Source organism: Taudactylus pleione, unplaced genomic scaffold (assembly GCF_031769625.1).
Source record: "Taudactylus pleione unplaced genomic scaffold, aTauple2 ptg000038l, whole genome shotgun sequence".
Classification (NCBI taxonomy): domain Eukaryota; kingdom Metazoa; phylum Chordata; class Amphibia; order Anura; family Myobatrachidae; genus Taudactylus; species Taudactylus pleione.
Genome location: NW_028284440.1, coordinates 2,083,799 through 2,091,887, shown reverse-complemented (window position 1 = coordinate 2,091,887; position 8,089 = coordinate 2,083,799).

Below are 8,089 nucleotides of genomic sequence, written 5' to 3'. Positions count from 1 at the left end.
TCTGTCTGTCTCATCTCTATTATCGCTTGACTCAGGTGGAGGGGGGAGTTTCTTTGTCACATGAAGCCACACCCACTTATATTTCGCACTCTTGGTCACGCCCCCTGTCCTCTGCAATCAATGGGCAGGGAGGAGCTAGGGGCTGCTGTGCTGCTCCGCTGAGTAATTCCAGCTCAGCGCAGAAGCACTGCTGGACAGCCAACAGCCTCTCCCCTGCATCTCACAAACGTGGCTGCAGCTGCTCAGTGACACCATCCAAGTGGATGACACCAAAATAGCAGAGCAGCTCTGCTATTTTGGTGTCACCCGGCACGTCCCGCACCCCATTTGTGACGCCAGTTGTAAAAGCTACATCCTCTGATGGCGTAAACTGTTGCCAATAATCACTGTAGTACCTTGATTATTAATATATAGGCCCTTAGAACCAAATCTTATGCTGGGCATACACTGTACAATTATCTGGCCAATCCGATATCAATCTAATATGTTCAAAGTGAGTCAGTCGCATCAGGCAGATTATGCCCAGCCGAGGCCGACGGACAGTCATTTCCCCTGTTCCTTCACAGGGAAGGAACGGGGAAATGTCTCCTCCCCTGGGGTGCAGATATTGTGGCCAATAGACCGTGAGCTATCTCACAGTTGGCAGGATGCATTGCATTCGGGATGCAATGCATCCCGCCGCTCTTCGCAAGCATCCCAGTGGTAACACCAGTATGCATGTAGGAATGCGCAAAGGACCGCTGTCTCGGTAAGAGCGGCCCTTTGTGGATGAAGGACTTCTGGTTCTATAAGCCAGAAGCCCCTCTGGCGTCCTTGACGCACACGATGCGGGGGATGCTGAGAGGGATCCAGATCAATGCACCGCATTCCGAGGCTTAGTGCATATGAGAAATGCATTTCTCCCTTTGCTGCGTCCCGCCCAGTGTATGCCAGTGATATCAGCTGGTTGTCAGGCTGCCAGATAAAATGTCTGTCAGTCTTACAGGCATTGTATCTGACAGCGTATGCCCAGTATTAGTAGTGACATTACTGGGTAGATAAAATTGAGTGTAAGATAAATTCAGGGGAAGTTAAATATTTGCAAACAGACCAAGTGGTTTTGTTTTGATTTACCCTTTCCTTTGTAATAAATAAAAGGGAGATAGGTGTGGGAAGTGGTCAAGATATGGTCCACTATATGATATTTGGATGCACTATGGACCTAATTCAGCTTGGATCCCAAGTCTGGGTCGATGATTGCTTTCTGTGTATGCATACCAGCCACTGCGAACGCAAAATCTAATGCAGCGGACGTGCAGAGACTCTGCAGAGTGATTGACAGGAAGCACCATTTGGGGGTGGTGGGTGGTCGGAGGAACGCAGGTGTGCCTGTGCCCTTGAACGCCGTTACAGGGATGTGCATAATTAAGCTCATGCGATTGCATACGTAGCCAGAAGTCTAGATGTCGACAGGAAGTTTTGCAGTTTGTGAGTCAGGGTCAGCTCAACCACAACTGTGCGTATGGGTTCGATGTTATTATTTACTATCATTACATCAGGAGCACCACACATAAAACCCTCTATTTCCTGTGCCTGCATATTGGGCTCAATCCTATTAGCCGTGAAGGGGGTGAGTTGCTGTTGCAATGGCATAGACACACAGGAAACACCGGCAACAACACTGCAATTTGCCGTCCTCATGACCCGATCTCACCCCAGAATCGCTGATTTTTGCATGCAGCCCTATGGGGCTGAGAACAAAAACCTGAGAGTCTGGAAGAATCATAAGTGTAGCATATAGCCGCACTTACTCATGCAGCAATGGAACTCGCAGAAAATAGAATTGAGCCTTTTGATCGTCAGCGCCAGACTACTAATTGGAAGTATTGCAAGATTTGGCAGTAAACAACTGCTAATTTAACAGAAGGCATTTGGTAAATTACAAATACTTTTAAACACAGTATACTGATTTATTATATCAGATTGTTCTTCTGTGCTCAGATAACCAGCTTAATATGCATGAGGTGTTTACACATGACATTCTATATTGAGAAAATTGCTGGAGGAGAATCTGCTACAATAGTATGTAATGTGTAATGTAGCCAGCCCTCGTATGAATAACAAACTTTATTGGGTGTAATATACAGTATTAACATATTATTGAACTGGATTACCAGCATTGAATTAATCAACACCCAATATAAAACAGATGCTGCTAATGTACAACAAATAAACAACACAGTGGGTCAATTTGTTTTCTAATCACTTTATTCACCTTTTTATACACTTACCGTTTTTAAATATTTCGGTGATTTAGCTTACATGTTTTAATTGGATTTAATAAAGGTCACATATTATTAATTGGTGCACCAAACAGGACAATACTTTTTTTTCTTCTTTGGCGTTTTAGGTCTTACAGTTGTCAAAAGGCTGCACCTCCTTTAAATATACACAATAATTTGCTGTGAACACTAAGGGGCCAAATCTAATTGGTATAATACTAACAGTGTTGGACTTGTGCAAGGATCCATTATTCCAGTTTTACCTTTGCCCTGAATTTTGAACCTGTGCAATATCTGGGCCACTCTTAAAATGTTTTATTTGTGTCTGAAAAGCAAGTGTGCAGTATCTAAACCACGCTTAGAAAAGTTATTTGTGTCCATATTGTCAAGAATGGTGTCTGTGAGTAACCTGTCTCAGGTGATGAGTGGGATTCAATGGAGACCGACATGACTGGAACCACAGATGACGTAGATAGCTCTATTGCAAGATTTATGTAGCAGTGAGAACTGCCTTTGATGATGAATGACAGGAACTTGGAGGAACCGGACTGGAACCGGCAGGAAGACTTGTTGAGTTGAACTGGTGAACTTGGAACTTGACTCTGGACTGGAATAACGTGGATTGAACTGATGAACTTGGAACTTGACTCTGGACTGGAATAACGTGACACTGGCTGAAGGGAAATCAGGTAATGCTGAGACGAGGGCTAAACAGGGTAATCCGGAAATGGTGTGACAAAGGCTGAACTCAGGTGCAGGCTGGATAGGGTAATTGGAAACAACAGGTTCAGGAAGGAATGGGTAGATTTGGGATTTTAGGTCCAGGGAGGGAGTGGATAGGTAGAAGGAGCAGGAGTTGATCCACAGCAGGAAGCACAATGCAGGTTTGCAAGGGTGCCAGGGACTAATCAGGAGTAGGGCTAACAGCAGAGCACAGGACTAAGGTCAGAAACACAGGAACTCACTTATAGCTGAAAACACAGGAGTTGCACTGGCCTGGGAACTAGCAGGATAACTGGATTGCCAGGTATTGCTGTAGCAGGACATCTGGATTGCCAGGTATTGCTGTCAGCAGGAGCCAGGGATACACTTGTACACAGAAACAGCACAAACCATACACCATGGGAAGTAACGAGATGTTCAGGCCCAGAATGCTATCAGGAGAGGATATATATACCCTGGGTCTGGCTGCAATTGGTGGATATGGACAGGTGGTCTGGCAGTAGCATTCTGAGTGGTGGAAGGCACAACATGCAGAGGGAGTATTCATCTCTGCAGCACTGAGTCAGAACTACACCTGTGATTCCAATCAGGGCTAGCAGTGCTCACAGACAGGAAAGGACCCAGGTGAAAACTAGACATGGTCGTGACACATATAGCAAGTGTCTGGACCACTCTTAGAAAAGTCATTTGTGTCCAAATAGCAAGTGTGCAATATCTAAGCCATTCTTAGAAAAGTTATTTGTGCCTACAAAGCAACTGTGCAATACCAGGTTTACTCTTAGAAAAGTTATTTGTGTCCAAAAAGCAACCATGCAATACCTTAGTTACTCTTAAAAAAAGTTATTTGTTCCAAAAAGCAACTGTGCAATACCTGGGTTACTCTAAAGCTGGGTACACATTAGGCGATGTGTACCCAGCAAGACATCACTGGTGATGGGACCCAGAATGCAGAAAGTGTAAACACACTTGCCGATGCTGGGTCCGACAGGGAGAGGGTCTGTCATGCTGCATTCTGCAGTATGGCATCGTTAGCGACATCCCCCGTCGGCCTTGCAGCAGGGCCGACGCGTGTTGTTGCTAGCGACCTGTGGGAGTACGCATATCATGGGTACACACTAGACGATGTACCCGATATGTCAATCTAATCCACGGGATCGGACGACATATCGTCTAGTGCAGTGGTTCTCAAACTCGGCCCTCAGGACCCCACACAATTTCACGTTTTCCAGGTCACCCAGCAGGTGCACAGGTGTATTCGTTACTCACTGATACAGTTTGAAAAATCCACAGGTGGAGTTAATTATTTCACTTGCGATTCTGCGAGGAGACCTGGAAAACATGCACTGTTTGGGGTCCCGAGGACCAGGGCCGGCTTGAGGTATGTTCGACCAGTGCAGTCGAACAGGTGCGCCACCCCATAGAGAGCGCACCCCTCCCAACATCCTGATTTCAGCGGGACAGCCCCACTTTCGGTGTCCCGCAGGTGGTCGGGACACCGGAGTAGCTGAATGGATGCTCCACGCATGCGCGCGACATCTATTCAGAGCAGGGAGAGGGCTGGGGGAAGCCCAGCTAGTGACGGAGTGCTGGGCTTGCCCTCAGCCTGATGTTATACGGGAGGCTTACCATGCGGGCATGCCCCCAAATAATGTTGTTTAGGGGGCGTGGTCTATGGTAATTAGGCCACACCCCATTTTTGGCCACACGCAACTAGGGCGCGGCTACCCCTGGAGCCGGCCCTGCTGAGGACCGACTTTGAGAACCTGTGATCTAGTGTGTACCCAGCATTAGAAAAATTATTTGTGTCCAAAAAGCAAGAGTGCAGTATCTGGGCCACTCTTAAAAATGATAACTGTCTTCAGTCAGCTATTACCTGTAATGAGTAAGAATTTGAAATAATAATAATAAACATTATTCTAAAAATGGAAGTCCTGCAATCTTAAACTATGACAATAGTAAATAAGAATGGGTAGTTGCATTAAAATTGATTGAACTAGGGAGCTGATTCAGAGCCGCTCATAAGCGGCCGCTCGTTCGCTCCGAGCAATGTTCGCACATCTGCGCATGCGTATGGGTTGTAATGCGCATGCGCCAACCAGTCAGTGCGGTCGGAAATCGTGCGCTCGCAAAATAGCGAATGCCTGCTAATTTGAGTGACAGAATGAGGCGTTTGTGGGTGGTAACAGGGGAAGGTGCTTGAAAACGGGGAGTGGAGATCCGAACGCAGGCGTGCCAAACGGTCAAAACGGGCGTTTTAAGGGTGTGCATAATTAACAAAGCAGCGTCATCGACCACGTCACTTGGTTGTCTTTTAGCCTGAACTGCTCGCATGATTGCGGTAGGAAAATGCTACCACAAGAATTGCGAGCAGTTCATACGCCGTTCGATGTACTCGATTAATCTAATAAATAGCGGAGATGACGTATGATGCGAGCGGCCAGGGGGCGTCTTTACAAAATAGCGAGCGCATGTTTCGGACGCTCGTTCAGACATAGAGACGTCAACAGACCGCAAAGAGCGAGCGCTTAATTTAAATAGCCAGCCCCTTTTTCTGAACGAGCGTCCGCAAATAGCGTCCGACTCTGAATGAGGTCCTTGGGTCCTACAAAAAATCTAGATTCAAAACAAATTATTAATATATTTTCAATAATAACTGAGCTCAAAAAATATTTTGCAAAGTAAGCAAAACTAGCTGCTTTTGGTCTGACTATATCTGTAAGCACAGCTAGAAGTGAAAGAATTTCCTACTCTAAAACAAATTAGAACCTGTGTAAGGAATGGCATGAAGCATGTTGTGGGACGTGATGGAGAACTCCTCCCAGTTTTCCACCACGTGCCTCACAATTAGTTCACGCACCTCCCTAGCCAATAGCTGAGTGTACCTCCTTGACATGTCCCAACCCTTTACTTATGGTGGTTTATGAGAACTGGTGGTGGCTGGGCAACTGTTCGAGCTCATCTTCAAGGTTTACCACAATGGTGAGCTCTAGGAGAGTTTTGTGCTGAACATCACCCCGTGAGGCTACACTTTATTCAGTACCTCTCTAGGAGCCAATGCAATGGGTACCTGCCATATGAACCTCCACACTGCCCCTCCTCCAGCCCAACTCCGCCTCACACCTCTCAGAGGCATCAACTCTTCCTGTTCCCAAGGAGGCTCAAGCCAAATGTTGTGCCAGATACACCCACATTAAAAAGAGGGTACGGAAATATGCGCAGTTTGATCCTACGGTGGACCGTGCTGATTCAGACCCGTTTGCTAGGCTGCGTAGCCTGCCGATGTTTGCAATCTGCATATGCGTATAAGATGCAGTGCGCGAATCAGTCCATGCGATCGTGAAGCACTTGCACCCTGTACACAGACGCCCGGCTAGAATGAGTGGAGTGACAGGACATGCCATTTGTGGGTGGTGACAGCGGGTGGTCAATGAAAACGAGGGTGTGGTGGTGCGAACGCAGGTGTGTCTGAACGCTGTTTCAGGGGTGTGCATAATTAAGATGCAGTGTTAGCATACACGTTACATGGCTGAATTACACACAGGAACACTCGCAGTGCTTGCGGTAGAGTATGGTCAGCCACAAGTGCTGTGTATGGGTTCGATGTTACCGATTGTTTAATACACTTCCTGGAGATGACGTGTGTTATTAAGGGAAAGTGGGCGTCTTGTGTTAGGCTGGTGGGCGTCTAAATACATATCGCGATCGCACGGCAAAACATAGTGGGCGTGCTAATGTCTTGCTAGCGATTGCGGGATTTGCATACTTTGGCTGCTGACGGCTGCGTGCGAAAACATCCTAGCGAACGGGTCTGACTCAGGCCCTAAGTACTAACACAATAATCTGATGGGATCCTTCATGCTAGCACGCTCCTTTACAACAAAGGCATAAAATAAACTAAGAATATAAATTAAGATGGTATGAAGGAAATGAAAAGATCTAAGGTCTACCCAGGTGTAATCAGCGGGTTGTAGTTATAATGCGGCCGCCGGTCTCAGGGCCTAATTCAGACCCGGTCGCAAGCGATGAGTGCTCGCAACCGGGTCGATGGTGGCCCAGAGCGCATGCGCACAACGGAGCCGCAACCGGGTCGATGGTGGCCCAGAGCACATGACGGAGCCGGCTCCATCGTGCGCATGCGCGAGACCCGGATAGCGACGGGCACTCCGTCGCTCTGGGTCTCGTACCAAAGGGGGCGTGCTCCTCCTTTGGAGGCCGGGCCAGGGAGTGGCTGCCCAAACGGAGGCGTTCCCATTTGAACGCCTCCGTTTGGGGCCAGCCCCACTGACATCACGAGTGATGTCAGTGGGAGAGATTTCGGCTGTTAGATCCGAAATCTCTCTGGGGCTTGCGGCAACGAGATCCTACCACAAGGGTCTCGTCGCAAGCCCGATGGTCGTGATGGTCTTGACCATCGCGACCATCTTCCTGGCCGCTCGCTATAGCTGTGGGTGGTCACCCACAGCTATGCGAGCGGCCAGGAGGCCGTTCTAAAAAAAAAAAAAAACCCGGCCCTGATTCAGAGCGTCCGGCTCTGAATCAGGGCCTCAATCCCGACACTACAATCCCGGCAGGGGATCTAATATTGGCGTTGAAATACCAATGCCTATGTTAATCCCGACGCCGGGACCCTGACTATCGTCCAGCGTCGGAGGTAAGTAGCAATGTAGCTGGGGATGGGGAGTTAGGTTTAGGGACCTCCCAGGGGGACTTAGGGTTAGACACCCCTCCAGGGAGGTTTAGGTTAGGAAAAGGGGGGGTTAGGTATAGGCACCCCTAAAGGAGGGTCAGGGTTAGGGGGGGGGGGGGGAAGAGGGGAGGGTTAGATTACTTACCTCTGGCTCCGCTGTCGGGATTTCCTCCGTGTCGGGCTAGCGTTGTCGGGATTTGAACAGGCGGCTACATAGCCGTCGGCATTTCAATCCCATTCCGTAACCAGGTACTTCAGCTAGTAGTATACATTAGTAGACAGTGCACATCAATAAAAATAACCCTTTGTTCTCTCTTCAAAATCGACATATAACCATGTGTAGGTTATTAGAGGTAACACCCTTTTCTCCTTGCTATTCACTGTCTGCAATGAAATAATAAACAAATGTGAACGTGCA